Genomic DNA, 26,357 nt, shown 5'->3' on the forward strand with positions numbered 1-26,357 from the left:
GTTCCAATATAAAAGTGTATGAAATTAAAACCGAGTGTGAAAATCAGAATTGACAGGAAAGAGAATTTATTTCTGGAAACTATTATTGCCGGAACATTCCCAACATCAAACTCTGTCCTGGTGGCAAAGGCTAGTCAGGTTGAGTCGGGGGAATGGGGTGCGCTGGGGGAGTCGGGTGGAGCAGCTAGTCAGGTCGAGTTGGGGGTGTCGGGAGGTCAATGGGGAGTCAGGGGTCAGGGGGTAGTTGGGGGTCACGAGGCAGTCAGGTGGGAGGATATTGTGAGTGATTGGTCAGTCAGCTGTGCAGTTACCCAGGAGTTAGACTAGGTTTTCATCGGTCTAACATTTCCTGGGTATCTATTCAGGTAAGTACACGGGAACTGTCTGAAGTTGGAGACTTTTGCGGAGGGTCCTAGGGAGCAGGTGAATTGCCCATCAGATGTTCAAACTTCCCTGGCAGTTCCCGTGGAGTCAGTGCGTTGGCACTTCCGATAATGTCCCATGGTGCATCTTCTGGGGTACATCCGGACTCCGACTATCCGGAGAAAATCCCAAGATATTCTATAAGCATATCAATGGGAAGAGGATAACCTGGGAATGAGTAGGGCCCATAAGTGACCAAGAGCGCATTCTATGGGTGGAGCCAGAGGACATTGCTAGAGTGTTGAATGAATACTTCACATCCGTCTTCACCCAAGAGAATGAGGATGAAGGTATTGAACTCGGGGAGAGAGACTGCGAGGTTCTTAAGCCAATTGATATGGGAGTGACAAGGTATTGGAGGTGTTGGTAGGCTTAAAAGTGGACAAATCTCCAGGTCCAGATGATTTGTGTCTCAGACTGCTGAGGGAGGCAAGGAAGGAGATTGTATGGTCTCTGACCCAAATTTTTAATTCCTCTCTGGCCATGGGGATGGTGCCAGAGGACTGGAGAACAGCTAATGTAGTTCCGCTATTTAAGAAGGGTTGTAGAGATAAGCCAGGGAACTACATGCCAGTGAGTCTCACGTCAAGCTATTGGAGAAAGTTCTGAAGGAGAGAATCTATCTCCACTTGGTGAGGCAAGGTTTGATCAGGGATAGTCAGCATGGCTTTGTCAGAGGAAGGTCATGTCTAACAAATTTGATTGAATTTTTTGAGGAGGTGACCAGGTGTGTAGATGAGGGTAGTGCCGTTGATGTAGTTTATGTGGATTTCAGCAAAGCCTTTGACAAGGTCCCACATGGGAGGCTTATAAAGAAGGCAAATTCACATGGGATACAGGGTAATTTGATAAGGTGGATTCAACATTGGCTTATTTGTAGGAGGCAGAGGGTGATGACAAGAGAATGCTTCAGTGACTGGAAGCCAGTATCCAGTGGCATACCACAGGGATCTGTGCTCACCCTATTATTTGTCATTTATATAAACGATATAGATGACTATGTCGGGGGGGGGGGGTAGAATTAGTAAGTTTGTGGATGACAAAGATTGGCCGTTGGTTAACAGTGAGGTTGAGTGTCTTGGGCTACAGGGAGATATAGGCGGGATGGTCAAATGGGCAGATAAGTAGCAGATGGAATTAAACTCTGAAAAGTGTGAGGTGATACACTTTGGAAGGAGTAATTTGACAAGGAAGTTTTCAGTGAATGGCCTGACACTAGAAAGTTCTGAGGAACAAAGGGGCCTTGGCATGTGTGTCCATAGATCTCTGAAGGCAGAGGGACATGTTAGTGGGGTAGTGAACAAGGCATATGGGACACTTGCCTTTATCAATCGAGGCATAGATTACAAAAGTAGGGAGGTCATGTTGGAGTTGTATAGAACCTTGGTGAGGCCACAGCTGGAGTACTGTGTGCAGTTCTGATCGCCACATTATAGGAAGGATGTGATTGCAGTGGAGGAGGTACTGAGGAGATTCACCAGGATGGTGCCTGGAATGAAACAGTTAAGCTATGAAGAGAGGTTGGATAGACAAGTATTGTTTTCGTTGGAGCAGAGAAGACTGAGGGGCGACCTGATCGAGGTGTATAAGATTATGAGGGGCATGGACAGGGTGGATAGGGAGCAGCTGTTCCCCTTTTTGAAATGTCAGTCACAAGGGGGCATAAGTTCAAGGTGAGGGGCAGGAGGTTTAGGGGGGATGTGAGGAAAAATTGTATTACCCAGAGGGTGGTGACAGTCTGCAATGCACTGCCTGGGAGGGTGTTGGAGGCGGGTTGCCTCACATACTTTAAAAAGTACATGGACGAACACTTGGCATGTCATAACATGTGCTGATAAATGGGATTAGGTAGGTAGGTCAGGTGTTTTTCACGTGTCGGTGCAGACTCGATGGGCCAAAGGGCCTCTTCTGCGCTGTGATTCTGTGAGATCTGGAGATCGCCTGTGAAAACAAGCTAAAAACGGAACAGAACAAGCAACCAACTTACAGAAAGAATCCACAACCCGAAGATTCAAACTCTAATACCCTCCAGACTGACCGAGCCAATCCTGAGGCACTGGCTCTTCCCTGCCTGTTATTGGATAGAGACAGCTGTTGGCTCTGCCCCACGGAGAGGAGTTTGTTCCACAGACCATGAACCAGCTTCCCCTCAATTCCTAGCTTGATCAGTAAATCCACCCACTGAAACCTCAAAGTGTGATATATTCCCCTCACTGATCAATAATTCAACTTCAATCGTTCGCTCTTTCCAAACATTGATGCCCATTTTCATCAACATTTAATTCTCTCTCACTCTTTATTTCATTTGTGCTTTTCCTCTAAAACATTTCATCCCAATTATTGACGAGAGGGAGGAAATGAACAGAAGAGATTTACTGGAATGATACCAGGGGTGAGGGACTTCAGTTTTGTGGGGAGACTGGAGAAGCTGGGGTTGTTCTCCTTGGAGCAGAGAAGAGGCAATTTGACAGAGGCGTTCAAAATCCTGAACTGTTTTGATCGGGTCAATAGGGAGAAACTGTTTCTGACGGCAGACGGGTTGATAACCAGAGGACACAAATTTAAGGTGATTGACAACAGAAGCAGAGGTGACATGAGGAAACATTTTTTACACAGTGAGTTCCTGTGATCTGGAATGTTCTGTCTGATCAGCTTCTGGAAGCAGATTCAATAGTAACTTTCAAAAGAGATTTGGATCAACACTGGAATAGAAAAATGTCCGGGGTTTTAGGGTAAAAGCAGGAATTAGGACTGATTGTAGAGTTTCACCAAAAAGGCAGCACAGACACGATGGGCCAAATGGCCTCCTGCTTCCTTGCATCATTCTATAATTGTACAGACAGAATGTTGGTCCAATTCGCTTTGAGCTGGGAGAGGATCAAACCCAGATCCCGACTATTATAAACACCACACCCCAACCAACTGAACAAGCCTGTCCTTTACTCACTCTTTCTCACAGCCTCTGCTCCTCACTTTTTCTGTCTTTCCAGCCTGTTCTGTTCCTCTGACCTTCATTCCTGACGTTCTATTGACCACAGCCGACTCACTGTCCCTCTCACTCCCACCGTTTCTCCGCCCCTTCACCCACTTCCAAACCTCTCGGTTGAACAGCCTCTCATTTCTGCTCATCCGCTCCATTAATATAAGAGGAAAACATTCTCAACCAGACATTTCCAGACAGTCAACGTTACATTAAGACAAGGTTAAGATCAGATTCATTCCCTTTAAACACGGGGAGAGCAGGCCTCCCTGTTCAGGCTCGGTGTCAGATGTGGTTTCACTCCCATTAGTCTGAGAGACACGGGGTCAGGAGTGGAAAGTCTCTCCTTGGATTCTCTCTAATTTAAATGGAGATGAAACCAAATTAAAACGCTCAAAACCAGGGAGTGAACAATGGTTCTTCAATCTGACACAGTCCCAATGGAGTTATTTCCACCTCACCGTGAGCTAATCTTCTTACAGGGAATAGAATTCCGGGGGAATTTCCCCACCGGCTTGTTCCTCACTTCAGGGGAATGGGACCCAACCAGATCTTGGAGCTCAGATTATGTTAATGTTCCGCTCATGATATCTTAATATTATCTTATGCTTGAGCAACTTTTAATCAGGTTCATGGACAAATTCTTCCATCATCCCTTCTCCCACATTGCATCTCTCGCTCTCATTCATTCTTTATTCCTTACAATCCAGAAAGGGTTCGGAATCAGAGCTCACCCCCAAATCCTCTGTACACAAACCCCCTTCTGTTACCCTGTTTGATCCAAGAGACCACTCAATAAATTATACTCTTTATAAACACTGAAAGCTGTCTCACAGTGTTGGATAAGGAGTTAAATACACTGCAGTGTTTATAGATTGTTTTCCAGTTCACAGTCTGTTCCAATTCATTAGCTTCGGAAGGACGAGCAGTCAGAATGAGAAATTGTACAAAGTCAGATGGCATCCTAATCACATTCAATTTCATTTGATTCAATGTTCCCCATATACCAGGATGGCCGAGTGGTTAAGGCGTTGGACTTAAGATCCAATGGACATGTGTCTGCGTGGGTTCGAACCCCACTCCTGGTAGTTGTGTTTTTCAGGTGTTACTTGTCATCTTGCTGCTCAATTTAACAGAAGAAATAGGAGCACCCAGTCCCTCGAGGCTTCTCTGTCATTCAATTTGATCATAACTCATCAGATCCTGGTCTCAACTCCACTTACTATCCTGTTCCCAACAACCCTTAATGCTCTTGTCATTTGAGATTCAGTCTAACTCAGCCTCGAGTATATTCAATGAGCCAGTCTCCACTGCTCTCTGGGGTAGAGAATTCCAAAGATTCACAATCCTCTGAGAGAAGAAATTCCCCCTCATCTCTGTTTGAAATGGGTAATCCCTTCACACCATCATCCATTCTGTTGTTTAATCACTCCTTCCTGTAGTAGAAGGGTTTGGCACATACAGGGTTAAAGTGGGACTGAGCCCAGTACCACCCACACAATGATGTAGGAAGGCACATGACCCAGACCTAGGGTCAGTGTGGTGTTGAAAAGAGATGTATTAAGACCTGGACATGGAGTTAGCTCCTTGCCTGTACCCTTTACTGCATATATGTACATCATTACAAGTAGTTAATAAAGACTTGCTGTTAATATTCAGAAGATTATGAAGATTTCTTGAACAGACAGATTGTGTGACCAACACCATCCCAACAAGGTGGCAGCTCAGGATCAAAAACCCTCAACTTAACTAAAACGCGGAAAGACTAAGACCTGAATTTTACTCTCAGGATGCGCCTGAAGTCAGCATAGCCGAAGCGGATGTAAAACCAGCTCCTGGATATAAAACCCACTCTTACGCTTGGTGGCCAATTAAGGCCCTCGCAGTGTAAAACGGGATCGCCGGATGCTTTTTCTGTGTGCGGGGTCGGGAACTCGTCAGGCACCAGGTCCAATGGGGACGGGGTGGACTATTCGAAAACGGAAGAGGCAGCTCCCTGAAGGCTGCCAGGAGGCAACTGGGTCGCTGCCTGAAGACTCTAGCCACTGGGCAGTGATGTCTTCGTCATGCCCTCCTGCCTTGGCCTCCCTGCTGGCCCTACACCAACTGAGCCCATGCCCACCTGGCCTCCGCTCCCTCCTGCCCCTCTCTTCCCCTTCAGGGGTGGTTCCACCGGTGGAATACACTGTCCCCATTAGATGGGATGCAGAGGAGCAGTGGCTTTAAAATGAAGGAGCAACTGTGCTGCAATACTCAGGGGGACCTTCCAGGGAAGATGAGGACCTGCGATGCTGAAATGTGGGCTTGACAATCAAACGAGATGCCAAGAAACTCTGGGGCAACTCTGGACTCACACAGCAAAGGACTGGCAATGACAGAGAAAGTGCTGCTGCTCCAGGGGCCTTTTATCCTGCCCGTGGATGAGGAAATGATAAAAATGTGATTTCCGCCCACTGGTTTCGCCCGTGCGACGAGTGAAAAATTGCACGGATAACGTAAAATCGGGGTCAATTGGCCCTTTAATTTTTGGCGGGCGCTGCTCTGACTCCCCCGTGTGCCCGCTGATTTCCGCCCACCGGTTTTGCCCGCGCAAATTAAATTACTCAGCCTCTCGGGAACGCGGCGACTGTCCGATTCGGAAAGCAGCAAGCCTGCATTGAATTTGAACACCTCACGACTCGTAACAGTAAATCGCTGAACAAAATAAGTCCGCAAACAGCTGACCCAAGCAGCCATTGTTACAAATTTTTCTTTGAGAAGCACGCTGCCACCATGTTGCATAGCCCACCAAACCCAGCAAGCGTGGGAAACCCTTTGTATGACAGTGAACGGTGATGCCATCTTGGAAGCCTGTAAGCTCTTAAAGCTGTACCCACAATTTAAACATCTTTAACATGGATCACAATTCAACACTTCCAACTCCACTTGGACTAACACAAGGCCCAGGCCAGTCACAGAATTAGGGTATTTGGAGAAATCTTTTTTAAGCTGCAGCATCGCTTCTGGTTTAAATAAAAAGTCAGAGGAAGAGCAAGTAACACACTTCTTTAGTCTACAGGCCCAATTGTAGATGACATCATCTTAAGACAGAATATTAATGAGTCATTTGCCAAATTTGATGAGGTTTTAAAATCATTTGATGTTTATTTCCACTTGCAATCCAAAAAAAATTGTAGAGAGCTAAATTCAACAAGAGAGTGGGACAGCCTGCGGAGCCTGTCGATTATTCCATCAATGATCTCGACAGGATAGCAGACGGGTGTGAATATGGAGATTGGGAGTCTGAACTCATCAGAGACAGAAACGTGGTGGGTGTTGCAGACGATTCACTCTGACCTCCAACAAACTAAAGATGATCTAACCCTGGACAAGGCAATCTGGATAGTTAGACTGTCTGAGCCACACGAGAAACACAGGACAACCCTAAGGGGAGAGAATACAACATGGGGCAGAAACAACCCTCAGTCCAGCTTATCAAAGTCACAAAGGCACCGGGACAATCCAAATCAGGGAAAGCAATCGCATACTTACCTGGTAGGGGAGAGACCATGATCACGGTTGCTTCTGCATGTGTGTAAGGGTTGTTTTTGTGGGTATCATTTCTTTTACAGGGTGGTTTCAGCAAAGGCTCTGGCCTTTTTGCTCTTTGATGTTGGAGGCTCTTCTGTGGCTGTTTGTTCTCCTTTGAAGGGGATTCAGTGCCGAACATTGGGAACTTAAAGAGGTGATGGCTACAACCAGTCACGCCCCAAACCAGGGGGTAGGTAACAGCGTTAGGGTGGCGGTGACAGACAGCGAAGGAGGTGCACCCATGGATCGGGCCTTCTTCTTTAAGCAAATCCTTTTGGAGTCGTATAGATTTGAAGCTGCGGAGATCTACTCCCTGCAGGACTTCCCCAGCACTGGATATTTTGACGTGACCTTCAGGAATGTTGCTGCCTGCGTCTAGTTCCTGAAGGCGTTTGAGGAGAAGAGAGACCAGCCGGAGATGAAGATCCTGACGGTGGAGCCGCTCTTTGCTCTGCCGTTGCAACGGGACTGGGTGGTGACGGTGCATCTCTACAACCCCTATGTCCCTGTCGCCGACGTGCTCAACTTCCTCGCCAGGTACCTCGATAAGGTTGGGAGCTGCACCGAGGTTAGAGACACCTTTAGGATTTGGACCAGCAAACGCCAGGTTAAGGTCAAGCTCAAGACCGACGGTAAGGGAGCCACCTTCCACCCTCCTTCCAGCTTTGCTATCGGGGGAAGCCGTGGCTACCTTGTCTACGCTGGGCAGCCCAAACTTTGTCGCTCATGCGGCAAGTCTGGTCATGTGGCGGCCAACTGCAGTGCCGCCCTCTGCAAGAACTGCAAACAGGAAGGGCACCAGGCAAAGGACTGCAAACAGACTAAGTGCTGCAACCTGTGTGGCGAGGCAGGTCACCTCTACAGGACCTGCCCCAAATGCTGCCTCACTTATGCACAGGCAGCCAAAGCCAACGATGGGGAGGCAGAAGAAATGCTTCGTGTCACTACTACCAAGGACACTTGCAACACTCCAACCACAAAGGCCTCCAGTGAGAACAACGGGACAAAGGAGGACACAGACAGAGACAAGGTGTAGGAAAGGATTGAGGCAGCAGACAGCCAATCAACAGCACTACCCCCTGAACCTCCCACTCCTCAGGAAAGCAAATCAATGGAGGAGGAGGAAGCAGTGGAAAAGCAGCAGGGGGAGTGGCAGCTGGTGAAGAGAGCCAAAAGGAAGAAGGGGCTAAGAAGGGACCAAGCCACTTCCCAGACAAGTGGCAAGAGGCGTCTCCCATCCGACACGGATGAAAAGGGCAGCTGCTCTTCGGACGAAGATGTGCCAGGGCGACACCTACAGAAGAAGCGGAAAAGCTCTAGGGAGTTGGAGGATGAGACACCCGAGCTCCAGAACATTGGAGACAATGAGGAGACCAGGGCACCCCAACTTTTCCCACAACCTGAAGAGGCCAGCGCACCCCAGCCCCAGCAATCTGGGAGCAATGAAGCGCTCAGCGCACCCCAGCTCTGAGAAGCCGGGAGCAGCGACGCCCCAGAGGGGGAGAGGATCGGAGAGACTTCTCCAACTGAGAACAATTCAAATCTCGTCCCTTGCAAGAACCTCAGATGCCACCTGAGCAGAACATCTCCAATGGGAATGTTCAGGACAGGAGGTTTCCTCAGCCCATCCAAAGTGAGGCAATTTGTGAACACCATGGGTATGCAGGAGCAGACCAAAGGTCTGGGACTCTCAGAGGCAACAGGTTTGGTAAGAGACTAAATGCTTTAAAATGGGTGTAAAGATTGTATCCATAAATGTGCGTAGCATTAAATCTACTACACGATGTGTTGCGACCTTGGACTACCTTGCCAAGGTCAAAGCTGACCTGTTGTTTCTGCGGGAGTGTGCGATACCGCACCTCAGCTCCTACAGGCAATGGCCACGATAGTGGTCCCATGGGCCATCGATCTGGTCGGGAGGAAACGACTCTTGTTCCTCCGGCCTGGGTATTCTGCTGCAGGGAGGCAACTTCCCGTCTCCGAGGTTAAGGAGGTGGTGGGCGGGCGCCTCCTCGTAGCAGACGTAATGTACAAGAACGCTCCACTCTGGTTAATTAACGTGTATGGCCCGGCACAAGGGGTCGAGCGGCTGGAGGTTTTTCAGCAGCTCCCACTGCTGCTGGTGACCTCCAGGCCGATCATTCTGGGCGGCAACTTCAACTGCATCATCGATGCGGCTGGACGATCCGGCAGGGCCGACAGCACATTGGACGCTACGTCCAGATCCCTGATGGAAACAGTAAAGGATGCCAAGCTGCACGACGTCTTCAGCAACCCTGTAGACGGAGCACAGCATAGATACACCTGGTTGCGGCCAGACAGGTCCATCCGTTCCAGGATAGACTTCCTGTTTGTGTCCCGAGCGTTCGCAGTCAGATCCACCAATGTCAAGCCGGTGTTCTTCTCTGACCACTGCCTCCTACTGGCTGAGTGCCACTTAGAGGAAGACCAGAGGGTGGGCAGGGGGGCATGGAAGCTAAACGTGCAACTGCTGACCCCAGAGAACATTGAGGAGCTCAAGAGGGATTACAAAGGTTGGAGAACCGTGAAACCCCTCTTTGAGTCCCTGACACACTGGTGGGAAGCGATCAAGGGAAACATCAAGAGGTTTTTCATCCTCAAAGGCACCCAGAAAGCTAGAAAGGAACAGAGGGAAATGTCTCAACTCCAGAAAAACATGCAGAATCTGCTCCGGCTGCAGTCGATGGGGGTCGATGTCAAGGAGAAACTCCAAGAGGTGAAGAGCCAGCAAGCCTCGCACTTTCCCTCGGAGGCCTCCAAGATCATCTTCCATTCCAGAGTCCGCTCCGTGGAGCAGGATGAGACGTGCTCACGTTTCTTCTTCCAAAAGGTACACAGAGAGCGCTCTGTGATCAGCAGCCTGAAGGAAGAAGACGGCTCAGTAAAGTCATCGCAGTCCGACATTTTGAAGATCAGCAAATCCTTTTATGCCGGATTGTATGACGTGAAACCCACAGACAGCACGGCCTCCCAGTCCTTCCTGTCCTCTATCACGGAGGTCTTAGACGACAGTACACGGGAGAGCCTGGACAAACCGCTAACTCCTGATGAACTGACTAAGGCCCTTGAGTCATTCGAGAAGAGTAAAACTCCCGGAAGCGACGGCTTGCCGGCGGAGTTGTATTCGGCTCTGTGGCACTTAATCGGCCCATACCTGCCTGAAGTGTACGAGAGTATGCTCCTAGCTGGCAGTATGTGAGAATCCATGAGGAAAGGCATCATCACCCTCATCTTCAAGCACAAGGGGGAAAAGGAGGAAATTAGAAATTGGCGACCCATTTCACTGTTGAATGTGGACTATAAGATTCTGTCCAAGGTCATCGCCAATCGGGTCAAATCCGCTCTGGAATTGGTGATCCACCCTGACCAGACCTGCACTGTGCCAGGCAGGAAGATCTCTGACAGCCTGGCGCTGCTCAGGGATACGATTGCCTATGTACAGGACAGGGGTGTGGATACCTGCCTCATCAGCTTGGATCAGGAGAAGGCCTTTGACAGAATATCGCACACCTACATGGTGGATGTGCTCTCCAAAATGGGCTTTGGGGACGGAATTCGCAATTCGATCCAACTGCTTTACACTAACATCAGTAGCGCAGTCCTAAACAATGGGTGGGAATCAGATAGCTTTCCTATTAAATCTGGAGTCAGGCAAGGCTACCCTCTCTCCCCTGTCCTTTTTGTGTGTTGCATAGAACCCTTTGCCGAGTCCATCAGGAAGGATCCGGGCATAAGAGGAGTGATCATCCCAGGCAGTGTAGGCACTCAGGTCAAAGCCTCCCTGTACATGGACGATGTCGCCATCTTCTGCTCGGTGCGCAGACTGATCTACGTCTGCGACCAGTTCGAACTGGCCTCAGGAGCCAAGGAAAATCATGGGAAGAGTGAGGCCATGTTCTTTGGGAACTGGGCTGACCGATCCATTGTCCCCTTCACCGTCAGGGCTGACGGCCTGAAGGTGCTGGGGATATGGTTCGGAGGGACCGGGGCATGCGTTAGAAACTGGAAGGAGCGAGTGTCTATGGTGCAAAGAAAACTGGGTATGTGGGAGCGACGCTCCCTATCCATTGCGGGTATGAACCTGGTCATCAGGTGTGAGGCACTCTCGCTGTTGCTGTACGTGGCGCAGGTCTGGCCCATTCCAGACTGCTGCGCGATGGCGATCACCCGAACCATCTTTCACTTTATCTGGAGGTTGTAAATGGATCGTGTCCGCAGGGACGCGATGTACAAGCCTCTAGATAAAGTGGGAAAAAACGTGCCCAACATCGCCCTCATACTGATGGTAACCTTTATGTGTGGCTGCATTAAGCTGTGCGTAGACCCTCAGTACGCAAACACCAAGTGTCACTACGTGCTGAGGTTCTACCTGTCCCCGGTGTTGCGAAGGATGGGTCTGGCCACGCTGCCGCGGAACGCTCCAAGTAGTTGGACCGTGCCGTACCACCTGTCCCTGGTGGAAAAATTTATGCAGAGAAACACCTTTGACCACAAATCCATCAGGCAGTGGTCGGCACGTAACGTCCTAGAGGCCCTGAGGGAAAAGGAGAGGGTGGATCCTGTGGGATGGTTCCCCGAGCAGACTGTCAAAAAAATTTGGATGTTGATAACTCCAATCCCATTGTCTGATTGTCTGTAATGACCAGATTGAAATGGTTGTAATATTCATTGATCGTATTGAAGCAACTCGTGATCCATGTGTAAAAGTTGAATTTGATTGTACTTTTTGTGAGGGCGATTTAGAAATGTTTTGTGATGTTCTTCCAGATATTTTATGAATGAAATATATTTTTCCAAAAAAAAGGAAAGCAATTCCTGAGCTGCCCAGCAGAGTGTCCTTGCCAGCGCTGCGGTGTGAACCCCTCACAGGAGAGATCAGTGCCCTGCCAGTCGGGTCCAAAGCTCCCCCTGGAACAGACACGGACACTTTGGTAAATTCTGCAGCTCAAAATCCCAGCCCCCCACAGAGAGGCCAAAGGTCATCCATGAGGCCGTGTCCGAAATCCCAGAAGAGCCACAGCCATGCTTCTTGGGTGAGGTCAAAGGTTGTGGTTCTTCATTTTGGAAGCTGACCTTCTGGTAAATGGACAACTGACAAATTTTGCATTTGATTCAGTACCTGTCCTGTCAGACAAGGAACCGCGGCTCAAAGACCTCTGGTTTCGAACGACGGACACTCCACTCTCCGGGGCAGGAGGAGTCCGACTCCCGGTTATCAGCATGATCCTGGAACCACTGAGGTATGGCAGCAAACAGATCTTTGAGCTGATGTCTGTCACCTGTAACCAGCCTTTCTCTCTCCTGAGCAGGGATATCTGCGAGGTCCTGGATCTCGTCCAGAGGGCAGAGGGTGTCAAGACCACAGCTGTCATTGGCCAGCCAGAACCGCACGGTCCTGGGCGTTCAAACACTGAAGAGTATTCAGACTCGGACTTCACCTTCCATCTCTCTTCTCTCTTTGTTGGAGCCGGTTTGTCCACTATCATCGTGGGTCCAAGAAAAGTGGTCAGACCAACCTACCGCCCACGAGATTACCATGGCACCTCCAGTAGATGTGGTACAAGAGAGTGACCAGCAGTCTGAGAAGCCTCTACCTCCAAATCCGATGATGGTTCAACAGGTCAACACAAACTGTCGTGGAAATCGGAGTGAACACTCAGACCCAGGAGGTTTGTCTCGGTAGCCTTTATTAATCGTGATATCACGGAGAGCCCAGTAGCATACAAGGTAGCTAGCTGGCACTCTGAGGAAGCATCAGAGCACACACATATTTATAGTAGAAGTTGTACATATCAAAGAGCTTGAAGGTGATAAGACTGTCTAACTTTCAATGATCAATTACATTGAGAATCATTGTCACACAATTAGTCTATTCTAAGTTTATGACTATACCGGATATTGGGGGAAGCTCACGTAGTAATAAAAAGTGAGACAGAGAATAGATAACCATGCTTGACCTTATCTTTAGTGCTAGGGGGTGTACACTCTAGAGAACAGATGACCATTACTTGATCCCGTCTCCTTGTGTTGGGGGCAGACATCCCAGCCCCGTCTCAAGGACTCCAGGAAGCCTGCCCATGACACTCCCCTTTCTCCCCTCCTGCTCATTTAGCTGGCAGCTACAGGTGTGCCTGCTAGAACAAAAGAGGGAACTGTGCTGTAGTATTCCACTATGGTGCTAACGAGAGAGGGAACTGTGCTGTAGTATTCCACTATGGTGCTAACGAGAGAGGGAACTGTGCTGTAGTGTTCCACTATGGTGCTAACGAGAGAGGGAACTGTGCTGTAGTGTTCCACTATGGTGCTAACTGTTTAACCCTTAGTTGACCTGTAGATGTATTTTGTTCTTCCACAATCCCTCCTTGTTAATCTTTCAGATTAATACCAAAGAGGAATAGTATCTTCTTCATCATAAGGGGGCTCATAACCATAAGGGAAAGGCCGATCCCTGGCAGGGTAAACCTTTTCTCTCCACCAGTGGGTTTCACTGGGGCCAGTGCGCATCAATTGAGGGACAACTGGAGCTCCTCCTAATCCAGTAGAGACACTGTTAATAATCTGAGAACAGCAAATCCGCAAAGCAATACATGCACAACACCCTATAACACATGCTACGACCAACCCAATTAAAACGTATAGCAACCAACTTCCCCAACCGGAGAACCAACCTAGTATTACAGACCACCAAGAATCTTTTTTATAAAAATTACTCAAAACTTCCGTTTCAATACATAATACAAGTTAGATCACTTGGTAACAGCTGCTATATTGTTGCCGGACAATGTCTTTTACAGTGAGTGGCGTGGACCCAGTCTTCCTTCCCTTTAATCTTCAGGGCCGTTCGAGTTGTTAGCAGCACAAGGTAGGGTCCTTTCCACCCTCTCATGCAATTCAGCTGCTGTTTTGCATAGAGAAAAATGAGTACAAATCCAACATTTAATCTGCTTAACTTGCGAGGCTACGGCCTGCATTCGTTGAACTGCAGAATTGGTATTCCATTCCCCGCAAGGACCACGCAGGTCAGGATCCAAATCAGAGTCAGCATTCTGACGGCTCAGTTAAAGTTCTTGCACAAGCACTTCCGTCCGAGGTCAGCGTCTGCTTGACGTGCGATGCGTGGATCCACAAGGGCGTCCTTCAACGTTTACAGCCATATGGGTGGTGAGCAGGACTTGGAAAGGCCCTTCCCATCGAGGTTCCAAACAGCTCTTTCTCCTGAAGGTCTTTACTAGGACTAGGTCCCCGGGCTGGTATTGATGGCAGTCTTCAATGGTGGGCTTTTTCTGAGCTTCTACTACCTGTATGTGCAAGCTCTTGAGAGAATTAGTGAGCACTATACAGTATGTAATCAATCCCTCATCCATAGCGTGGATGTCCATTTCCCTAGCAGACAAGGGTGGGGTCACTGGGAGGCGCATAGGACATCCCATTACAACTTCATAAGGAGAGAGGGAGGTGGTATGGTTAGGGTGAGAGTGCATAGCCATGAGCGCCAAGGGTAGAGCTTCAGGCCATTTCAAACCTGTTTCTTCACATAATTTAGTTTGTTTTTCAGAATACCATTTTGTCTTTCCACCGCCCCAGTAGACTGGGAGTGGTATGGGCAGGAAAGGTAATGGTTGCATTGTAAGGCCTTCGACAGTTCCTTTATCACTTTAGCAGTAAAATGAACAACAATTTTACAACAACAACAGCATCATTTCCTCGAGTGAGATACGCCTCCACCCATCGCGAGAACAAACATACTAGAAGTAAAACATAATTATATTCCATACATTTAGGCATTTGTATAAAGTCCATTTGTAGGTGTACAAATGGGCCCCATGGCTGGGGTCCCGTACCAGCAGTCACTGTGGGCGTCTTGCCTGGGTTATGTCATTGACATAGGTATGACAGGTATTACTAATACAATGCCTATTAGCATATTACTATTCACTATACATTCAACATTCATTCTACATACAGGTGTTAAACCCCTGAGCTGGCAACCGGTCAAGTCATGATTCTTGTGTCGTGAGAGATTCAATAAATGCTCATTAGTTACCCATAAAGGGACTACCCCTTCTTTAGTCTGTCTTAAATTTTCTCGGGCTTGTTCCAGTGCCCAAGATCCATAGGCGTTGCATACAGCATTTCTGCTTGCTTCGTCTGAAATATTTTTCCCTATTTCAGTTAATTTATTGATAGTCCCCGCATGACTTTCGAGCACGGTAGCCAGACTTTGGATTAACCAATGATGTCCCTAATTTGAATATCATAGTGGCATCATTTATCAGGCTGCACTTAACGCGGTTCCCTCCCAAGCCTGATCGCACCTCGCCATTGAACTGAACTGCTTCAGTCAGCAACTGGCGCATCAGAGCCGTATAGAGTGCTTGGGTATGGGTTGAGTACCATTGGGGAAGACGACACCGGATACATTCTAGACTATGGGTACCAGCTCATGGTGTACATTATCATACAAAACTTCTGATTAACCAGTACCAAACCATTCACCGGTCCTGGATGCATAGTCGGACAAGATGGGTCAGTCAGTGTGGTTTGAGGGGCTTCAATTATCTCTACTCAGACTGTGAAAGTAGAGGTGGGAGGTGGCTGGGTAGTGGCGGACCTCCCATGCTGGATCTGAAGCAAACCCTTACTACATTTTGAAAGCACTTGTTCTCCTACTGTTAATTTATCATTCCCCGTTGCGTGTCGCATTCGGCACTGTCCGTGCTGTACCAAAGTTCCTCCTACGGTGCGGGATGAGCCGTGATGATCCCCGACCTTGTTGCCAGTACTGATAGGCCCACGACCAGGATCGTAGGTCTGTGGAGAAATTAACATCGGCTCCCGTTCTCTGGGTTACCGCTTGGTCAATTGCCATGTATCTTTAACTGTGTGTAATGCCTTCATTTACTTCCCTTTCATTGTCCTGTATTTTTCCTTTCTGTGGCCCTACACCTCCTACTATAATATCTTCAGGTAACCGCATGGCCCTTACCTGTTATCATTTCAAATGGGGTGAACCTGGCGGTCCTGCTTGGGGTAGCCCACGGCGCATTAGAATTTTGGGCTGTTCCCTGTCTCTTGATTGATTTATTTTTTAAAAAGTTCATCCTTTCCACCCTCCCTGGACTCCTGGGGGTGGTAAGGACTATGGAATTTCTGTTTAATCTCCATAAGATTTCACACTTCTGTGCTGTAGTATTCCACTATGGTGCTAACGAGAGAGGGAACTGTGCTGTAGTATTCCACTATGGTGCTCACGAGAGAGGGAACTGTGCTGTAGTGTTCCACTATGGTGCTAACTGTTTAACCCTTAGTTGACCTGTAGATGTATTTTATTCTTCCACACAAACCCCACGGCGCACACACTGCAGCTTTCAGCCAGCACGTCACACCCACAAGAGATGCTGGACCCTGGGAGCAGCCTCTCACCATAGACAACAAAAAGCAGATGTGGGCGAACCAGTAAACCACCTTCTCACCACAGGAACGCTCTTCCTCAGCCTCCAAGGCATTGAGACGGCCCACACAGAGAAAGAAGAAGAAAAAGCAGTGCGAAGGAGACGAATACAATGTACGTCCACACCTCAAGAAACCATCGAGAGTTTTGTTTTCTAGCATTTTCTGTTTTTATACCAGTTTTCCAGCAGCTGCGGGATTTTGTTTTTATTTAATCATCAGCTTTACTTCCATTTTCTTTCTTCACTTCACCTTCCGTTCCCACCCGACTGCCTGGGACACGATCACTGTCCCGGAAAAGGGGGGAAGAGTGCATCACCTCTTAAACCGGTTCAGTAACAGTCAGGGGAGTGAAAGGCACATCCGGAGACTCCGGATATTTATAGAGAACAGACAGTCAGTCGGAATTTGGGAAGGGAAGGAAGAAGGCAACATCATTAATTCAACAATTTACTGACACACATCTCTCTGTCTCCCTTTTGCTTCCTCGATCTGTTTCTGTCTGTTTCTGTTTTTCTCTCTCTTTGTCTCTCTCTGTCTCACACCCACTGTCACACTTCCTTTCTCAAAACCTTTGTCTCTCTCTGTCTTTTACTTTGAGTGTCTACAGAGCACTAAATCTTTCTCTGTCCCTGACAACCTCTCTCTCTATCCCTCTTTACCTCCATGTCTGTCTCTCTCCCTCTAAATCTGTCTCTATCCCTCATTTCCCTCCATGTCTCTCTCTCTCTTTCTGTCTCTGTCCCTCTTTACCTCCATCTCTCTCTCTCTCTCTCTATTTCTCTATCTGGGCTGAATTTCTCTCTGGGTTCGGAGACATGTTTCAGTGTGTGAATGGCCACACCGCTTATTTTCAAAGGAAATCCGATTTTCCTCTGCATTCCCGAACCCATGTCATTTTCCTCAGGTTTTTTTGTGGGTCAGGAACGCCGAGTGTGAAAAATACCGCCCCCCCGCTCCCCGGCTGAGGTCAGTTTCCCCATTTAAAATGGGGGTGAAATCGGATTTCCGCCCACACACCATTTCCATTCAGAGGGTTCGGGGGTTTTGGAAACACATTAAAAACACATCAGGCTTGAGAGTTCGTGAAGAAAATGGAAAGCCTGCTGAGGAGTCTGGAACATTCTGAAAGGGAAGTATAAAGTCTTTTCACACTTTTAAATATCCCTATTAGATGCTGTATTGTAATTTCGATGTGTTTTGGATGCAGTGATTCATCATAAGGATCTGTCTTTTAAAGGTGAGTTGAGCCTAACATTGACCAGCCTTGTGAATTTGTTCACGTGCATCATGGTGTTTTTCCAATGGAGAAAGTACCATAATCCAGTGAAACGTGTTACAAAATGTCCTGTCAGCCTACGCTGTCATCTTTTCTACTGTGATTTAAATGGCTCTGGCTGATAAAAGAAAACATTGGTTTCAAACATTGAAAGAAAAACTACCCTTGAGAAATATTTAACCACCTGCCCCCTTACTTCCCAGAGAACAGTCAATTCTTTGGACGGCTGTGGCCATTATCAATGCTTGACTGAGTTTCATTCACACACCAGGGGAAACCCCACAGTGTTGGGCATGGCATGAAATACATTCAAGTGTTTATAAAAACCGATAGAACACAACATGTGTATAACATTCCCCAATTGCTTTCTCAACACTAATGGATTGTTAAGGGAGGGATGGGTCAGAAATCCTACTGATCCGCTTTGTACATCAAGTACAGATGAACTGAAATAAAGTTCAGTCTTTAACAGCGAGGTGCTATTGGGAGGTAACAAGGGGAGACTGTCTGATCCTGTTGTTGAATTTCATTTTGATCAAACATTTCTTCAACTCTCTGCTGAGGAATTCCAAGTTGGAGATTGCCTGCGAGATGTCAAATGGCCTCCTGCTTCCTTGCAACATTCTATAATTGTGCGGACAGAATGTTGGTCCAATTCCCCCTGAGCTGGGAGAGGATCAAACCCAGATCCCGGTTATTATAAACCCCACACCCCAACCAACTGAACAAGCCTGTCCTTTACTCTCTCTTTCTCACAGCCTCGGCTCCTCACTTTTTCTATGTTTCCAGCCTGTTCTGTTCCTCTGACCTTCATTCCTGACCTTCTATTGACCACGGCCAACTCACTGTCCCTCTCACTCCCACCGTCTCTCCGCCCCTTCACCCACTTCCAAACCCCTTGGTTGAATAGCCCCTTACAGAGCTCAGTTGGGAGGGGGTTAGACTGAAAATCGAAAGGTCCCGAGCTCATTCCGGACTGTTCTCCTTTCCTTTGTGTCACCATTTGGGTTCGATTCTCGAGCTGCCTGATTTACTCTGAAATTATTTCCCCAGCGCTGAAGATTGGACTGGAATAGAGAGACATTAAGGGTGGGAAATATTTCCATTTTCTCTATTTAACTGAGTCTCTAACTCCTTCTGTCCTTTTCTCTGGTTTTTCCCACTCTCGGGGTGGGATGAATATTTGATTTGCTGCATTTGTCCTAAACGGAAAACTTTTCCACATCTCGGACGGTCAGACACACTGGGCGGAATTTAATAGGCGAAGCCTGGGTCCCGTTGGTGGGAGTGGGAGTGAGGCCAATTCCGTTTGCGTGTCGAGAGCCGGTGTGGACACCAGACCAATTAAAATGTAAAGATCCCGGGACAAACATGCCCGCTCCACAGCCGGGAGCAGCTCAACTGGGGGCACAAATTTCAGAAAAGGAATTTTATTCTTTCAAGCGAAGAATTCACCCCCCATTTGGGGCTGTCACACTCTCCCCACCCCCCCCCCCCTCCCCCGCCACCATTCAAACCCTCATAGTTTTATTTAATCCCCTTGGAAACCCCCTCACTTCCCTCCCCCACAGCCCAGTCAGCTCCTGGATCCCCCCTCACTCCCCTCCCCCACAATCCAATTACCTTAGGGGAACCTCTCACTCCCCTCCCCAACAGCCCAGTCAGCTCCTGGGACCCCCTAACTCCCCTCCCCCACAGCCCAGTCAGCTCCTGGGACCCCCTCACTCCCCTCCCCCACAGCCCAGTCAGCTATTGGGACCCCCTCACTCCCCTCCCCCACAGCCCAGTCAGCTCCTGGGACCCCCTAACTCCCCTCCCCCACAGCCCAGTCAGCTCCTGGGACCCCCTCACTCCCCTCCCCCACAGCCCAGTCAGCTCCTGGGACCCCCTAACTCCCCTCCCCCACAGCCCAGTCAGCTCCTGGGACCCCCTCACTCCCCTCCCCCACAGCCCAGTCAGCTCCTGGGACCCCCTCATTCCCCTCCCCGACAGTCCAATCACCTCCTGGGTCCCCCTCGTTCCCCTCCCCCACAGTCCAATCACCTCCTGGGTCCCCCTCGTTCCCCTCCCCCACAGTCCAATCACCTCCTGGGTCCCCCTCGTTCCCCTCCCCCACAGTCCAATCACCTCCTGGGTCCCCCTCATTCCCCTCCCCCACAGTCCAATCACCTCCTGGGTCCCCCTCGTTCCCCTCCCCCACAGTCCAATCACCTCCTGGGTCCCCCTCGTTCCCCTCCCCCACAGTCCAATCACCTCCTGGGTCCCCCTCATTCCCCTCCCCCACAGTCCAATCACCTCCTGGGACCCTCTCACTCCCACCCCTGCTCAGTCATATGTCTGAGGTGAGACAAAGAGTGGCTCCATGGTTTAGTGATGCCTCCCTGCAGGTTCTCCTCCAGGCCGTCCGGGAACGGCGGGAGTTGCTCCGGGTGGAGGGAGGGTTGAGGCTGGCAGAGATGTGTGACCATTCTGAGGTGGCAATGGTTTCCAGGTGATGGGGAGTGGCTCAGTTCGGTGCCTCATTCCTGCACAAGACGAGTCTCTGACATTCCTGGCACATCCCTCCATGGCCCTCACATCTTGGAAAGGTGCTGCAACATTCCTGGCCTCTTCCTCAGAATCCTCTCCATCATCCTCACCTGAGTCAGAGAGCAGCTCCTCATGTCTTCACCTGACAATTCCTCTCCTCCCTGCAATGACACATTATGCAATGCGCAGCCCTCGACTCACCCTCAGACACCATTAACCTGCCCTCCCTCAAGCTGCACCTGCCCTCCATCAAGCTTCAACTGCCCTCTCTGAGTGTGGATCTTCCCTGTGGGGTACAACTGCCACCCAGGACACAATGACATCTGACAGGATGGACTCAACCCAGTATACCAGACATTTGCTCCCCTCCCAATTTTTCTCCCCTACCCACACTTCCCAACCCCCCAGTGTCTTTCTGTTGCACCCATTGATACCCCGACCCCACCTGCAATGCCCCCCTCTCCGCTCTTGCTGCTACTGACAGTCCATGTCCGTGAACATTCTCCTGTTCCCCTCCTCTTTGCCTCAGAGTTCAGAAAAGAGAACCACTCACCACTTGACCAAATGGACCAGCTCACCTGGTACATGCCACCTTTAACCAGCCCTAAATCAGGTGGCACAAGTTTCCCGTTCACCTCTGACTTAATCTTGATGGTCGGACTTAATGTGGAAAAGTTGGAATTTAATGAGTATTAGCGGGATGCTCATGTAGGGATAATAGGTTCCCGTCATCGGACACTGTGAATGCCGACCCACCACTGAAACGTCGCCAACTCAACCCATTAAACTCTTTTTTTTCCTTCATTCATGGGATGTGAGCATCGCTGGCTGGGCCAGCACTTATTGCCCATCCCTAATTGCCCTTGTTCAGAGGGCATTAAGAGTCAGCCACGTTGCTGTGGGTCTGGAGTCACATGTAGGCCGACCAGGTAAGGACAGCAGATTTTCTTCCCTGAAGGACATTAGTGAACCAGATGGGTTTTTACAATAATCGACAATGGTTTTGGTGTCATCATCAGACTTTTAATTCCAGATTTTTATTGAATTCAAATTTCACCATCAGCCATGGTGGGATTTGAACCTGGGTTCCCAGAGCATTACCCTGGGTCTCAGGGGTGCGAGTCCAGTGACAAATCCACGATGTCACCACCTTCTGCCATCGGGAAGATGAGATTTCGGTTCCTGCCTGATTAAGTCACTCCGCCCACCACATTCCCACTCTCGATGGCCCCATTAAATTCTGCCCAATGTAAGAGAGAATGTGCAAGGTGACGGGGATAAGGCAGGGGAGTGGGACTAGGTGGAAAGCTCTTTCAGATAGCCAGTACAGGATCGATGGACCGAATGTCCTCCTTCTGCACTGTAAAGATATTGTGATACTGTGAAACATTTCAGCTCAATGAGCCTTCAACTGTACAATTTTAATCCCGGTGATTCAGTTCATTTCATCATTGAATTAATTGAACAATTAGATTTAACGGATATTTCAGCACATTCTTCAACTGCTCTCTGAACTTAGTCTGGGTCACGGCATAAATACAAGTGTTTGTGCAGCAACTCAGAAGCTGCAGCATGAAGTCTAACTCCTGTACAACTAAATGAATATGTACAGACCTATACCGTAACAACCACATCCGGTACCATACAGAATAAACCATTAACGTTGTCCATAACAGGATGAAATTGGCCGAGATAACAAACAGCAAAATGATGGATTTCCTTCGACTCTCCATCTCTGGGTCTCTGGGACTCTCCCCACTGCTGTCAGCCCGGAGTCTCCTGCAAGCTCTGCTGCTCACTAAAATGTGTCTGACAGTGAAAACATTGAGCAGCAAAATCACAACAAATGGGATAAACGGGGTTATAATCTGATGCAGGAACTCAATTGATACCCAGACTGTAGAAAACCGAACGGACTCTGGTACGAAACAAAAGAAGGGGGAGTTGAAGAGCAAATACCGAACTGTGTATATAAAATACCAGATAATATTCTTTAAACAGCTCAGAACAGTCATTGTTCCCAGAACCCTAGCTGCCATTTTACTGGTGCAATATTTACTTTTCAGCTTCTGGCCACAAATGGCCACGAAGCGATCAAAGGTGAAAGTGACGGTGAACCAGACAGAACAGTCAGCGGCTGCATAAAGCAGGATGCCATGGATATTACATATCGGCATCAACTTCAGGAAAAGAAACTGTTCCCAATAACCAATTGGAATGTGTCTCAATATCAGGTCAATGACAATTACCAGTAGATCTGCTGCTGCCATGGCCACCAGGTAGCATGTCACACATTTAGAGAGACCACATTTTCCCTTAGACAGGATCGCAATCGTCACTGAGTTAGCTGTGAGGAAGGGGAATAAATAAGAAAATTATTCTTCAGGGTTGGAACAAAGCTATCAGATTGATTCAGGAAATTGAGATTTTCAAAAGCACTGTGTCCAGGGATCTATTGCAATGATTCTACCTGAAAGAACAAACAAGCAATTTTATGATGTGGTGAAGGTAGGAGAGATTAAATGGCAAAAGCAATGAAACTAAAATTAATAAACTAAATGTTGATAATGATCCTCCACTTCCTCCTTTCCCCCTCAAGACACTTCACAGGGGCAATATAAAACAAAATATGACACTGAGGCACATAAGGAGATATTAGGTCAAATGACTAAAAGCTTGGTCAAAGTGGTAACTTATATGTAGTGACTTCCGGAGAGCAAGGTGAGATTGAGAGGTGGAGAGGAGTAGGGAGGGAATTCCAGAGCTTGATGGCCAGGCAGCCAACAATAATGGAGTGATTGAAGTGGTGATTCCATAATCAAAGGGAGAGAGAGAAAACCGATGGGGCAGGCGAACATTCCTCCTCTCAGCCTGAGTGAGGCGATGGTTCTCCTTATCTTGGGACCAGCTGTGACAGAGCCTGTAGCATCCAGTGTCAGCGTGAGCATTTAGGGTGATGTTATGTTTCTGCCTTGACCCCTTCTGAACTCCCAGCTGCCCCTCATCCTGCTGTCTGGAATCATATCCAAGCTACAGATGGTGGGACCATGGACCTTGTGCTTAACATCCCACCCCAATCCCTCTCCCCAACATCCCTTTAAGGCAGCTAAACACGGTTTATCGAATTAATAGCTGGAAACAGAGACTTACCAGGGACACCAACAATAGCGAGGATGGGGTAGTAACCTGCTTGAATAACCAGAAGTAGCCCATAAACTCGCCATGATAATGTCATCCAATCAGAATTATTAGAAAGCCAGCCAAGCCCATCGGTTAAACTCCGATCCATTGTTCTCAGATTCTGATCCATTGTTGTAACATTCCAATCCATTGTTCTCAGATTCCAATCCATTATTGTAACATTCCAATCCATTGTTCTCAGATTCCGATCCATTGTTGTAACATTCCAATCCATTGTTCTCAGATTCCGATCCATCCTCTCCCTCTCTCTGGAGCCGCTGATCCCTGTCAGTGCCGGTGGTGATGTTCCCGCTGACATTATGGGATAACACATTGAACGGATTCCCTTATAAACAGAAGAGGGAAACCCTCCAGTGACACAATTAGGATCCATGGAGAGTGACATTAATTACAGTCACTGAACAAACAAGTTCAGTTAACCCCTTCCAATCCAACACTTTTTGTACCACAATAAAGTAAAACATTTACCTGGTCTGGATGGGATGTGAGAGGGTCACTGAGGGAAAGAATGGTGCAAATAGTGGGCACACTGACCATGACCTTTCAATCCTCCTTGGATATGGGGATGGTGCCAGAGGACTGGAGGGTTGTTAATGTTACACCCGGTTTAAAAAAGGAGGGGGATAAACCCTGTAACTACAAACCAGCCAGTCTCACATCAGTGAAACATTGGGGGAAACTTCTAACTTCTAAAATCTGCAACAACTTAAAATGTGGCTTGGAAAACATGGGCTGAATTTTCCATTCGGCGGGTGGGTGGAGCTGAAGCAATTGTGGGCAGCGCTGCCACTTTTCGCAGGGGGGCCAATTAAGGCCCATCCAGCGCATTTCACAGTCTCGTGGAGAGCGGGACTTTTAAAATTGCTGCGGGCGTGTCCAGACCGCTGGTTCCAATGGGGAACCGGCAGTCTGTATAAAATAAGGCCAGGCAGCCTCCTTTAAGCTGATCACCATGGCCAGCTCCAGGTTGTACTGCAGGGGGTCTGCACAGCAGGCTGTGGTAGAGGGAAGGCCAGAGGAGGAGGGCAGGCTGCAGGGTGTGGGGCAGGAGCAGGGCAGGCTGCAGGGTGTGGGGCAGGACCAGGGTAGGCTGCAGGGTGTGGCCCAGGAGCAGGGCAGGCTGCAGGGTGTGGGCCAGGAGCAGGGCAGGCTGCAGGGTGTGGGCCAGGAGCAGGGCAGGCTGCAGGGTGTGGGCCAGGAGCAGGGCAGGCTGCAGGGTGTGGGCCAGGAGCAGGGCAGGCTGCAGGGTGTGGGCCAGGAGCAGGGCAGGCTGCAGGGTGTGGGCCAGGAGCAGGGCAGGCTGCAGGGTGTGGGCCAGGAGCAGGGCAGGCTGCAGGGTGTGGGCCAGGAGCAGGGCAGGCTGCAGGGTGTGGGCCAGGAGCAGGGCAGGCTGCAGGGTAGGCCAGCAAGGGGCCAATGTGCCCCTCGCTTCTCTGATGACTGCCTTGCTGCCCTTGTTGAGGAGGTGGCAGCCCGGCGAGAGGTCCTGTTTCCCCAGGATGGGAGGAGGAGGGCCCCCCCACGTGATGAAGTGGGCCTGGCAGGAGGTGGCGGAGGTGGTCACTTCCAGGGATGTTGTGCAGTGAACATGGATCCAGTGTCACAAGCGCTTCAATGATTTGTTGCGCTTTGGAAGGGTGAGGACCATGTTGACCTTGGCCATTTAACCCAGCAGGTAGCCTTAGCCTTTGAGGGCCACCCCCCTCCCTCCATGTCTTAGTGTTGTTACTGCATTGGGCATTTGGCGTGAGCTGGGTGGTCAAGCAGATAGTGACCATGCCTACATCAGGCTTAGTGGTTGATGAGAAGATGGGTTCTCCCTGCACCATGTTCCTGTTCTGCTACCTTAACGGGTCTGCCCAGCAAGGACCCTGTAATCATCCTTACTTTCCACGGTCCTACCATTTCTCCTGTATTCCCGTACCTTGTTTGTCCTGCCCAAGTGCACAACCTCACACTTATCCACATAACATTCTATGTGGCATTCCTTAGGCCATCTGACCAGCCTGTCTGTGTGCGCCTGTATTGTTTGGGCCTCCTCCTGACTATTTACCACCCCACAAATGTTCCTCTCCTTTGGTACTTGAAGGTTGAGCACATTATGAGCCTGGGGGGAAAGGAATGAATTGTGTTGCTGACTGAACGCTAACTGACCCACTGTCCTTGTTAATTTCAGCATCATCAGAGCATGGCCGCAATGAGGACGTCCAGATGCCCCCTTCCACACCTGAGGGGTATCGATTGTCACGTGCGTCACACCATTTCAGTGAGGCAGGCATCAGCGCAGTGACGACCACATCAGTGGGGAATGTAACATCGGCTAGTGTCCCATAGCACAGTGGAGAGGGCACATCACAATCGCTGGAGGAGATGGCACAGACAGAGAGAGCCGATGGTGTCAGCAGCCAGAGGACTGCAGGGGACTAGGCACATGCTGAGTCCGGCAGTGATGATGTGCCTCTGGAGATGTCCGCCATGCAGCAGCTGCAGGACAAGCGGCCGGGTGCGCGGGAACATCTGGGAGTGTTGCATGAGAGTGTGCTTCACTTGGTCTCTATGGTGGAGGAATCCAGGCAGAGTGTCAGTGATGGCATGAACCTCATGTCAGAGCGTCAGGCTTCCTCCATGGAGAGATTGTCGACTCTCATGGAGAGGGGATTCCAACAAATTGATCAGCTTCTGATGGGGTTACGCTCGGACCTGCAAGTCCTCACAGCGCTACTGGCCACAGGTGGTCATTGGCAATGTGGAAGATGTTCTGGGCACCAACTGTCCCAGCGCGGTACCCATCCACCTGCAGTGAGCAGGGAGGTCCAAAGTGACCTCACATCAGCACAGCAGCTGCCTGTTGTCTGTGTGGGCTCCTCTCAGGGCGCTCCGGATGAGGGCAGCAGCTCTGCCCCT

At 49.2% G+C, this 26,357-nt stretch overlaps 1 protein-coding gene and 1 non-coding gene across 2 annotated transcripts in view; both read left to right on the forward strand.

The window, feature by feature from the left end:
• The window catches only part of LOC144668738 (EVI5-like protein), a 96,624-nt gene that overhangs the window by 40,802 nt on the left and 29,465 nt on the right, over positions 1–26,357 (forward strand). The gene's annotated exons all lie outside the window — the stretch shown is intronic.
• Positions 4,409–4,491, forward strand: trnal-uaa (transfer RNA leucine (anticodon UAA)). Its single transcript has one exon. It is a non-coding gene; the product is annotated as a tRNA-Leu (tRNA).

Source organism: Cetorhinus maximus, chromosome 28 (genome assembly GCF_964194155.1).
Source record: "Cetorhinus maximus chromosome 28, sCetMax3.hap1.1, whole genome shotgun sequence".
Taxonomy (NCBI): domain Eukaryota; kingdom Metazoa; phylum Chordata; class Chondrichthyes; order Lamniformes; family Cetorhinidae; genus Cetorhinus; species Cetorhinus maximus.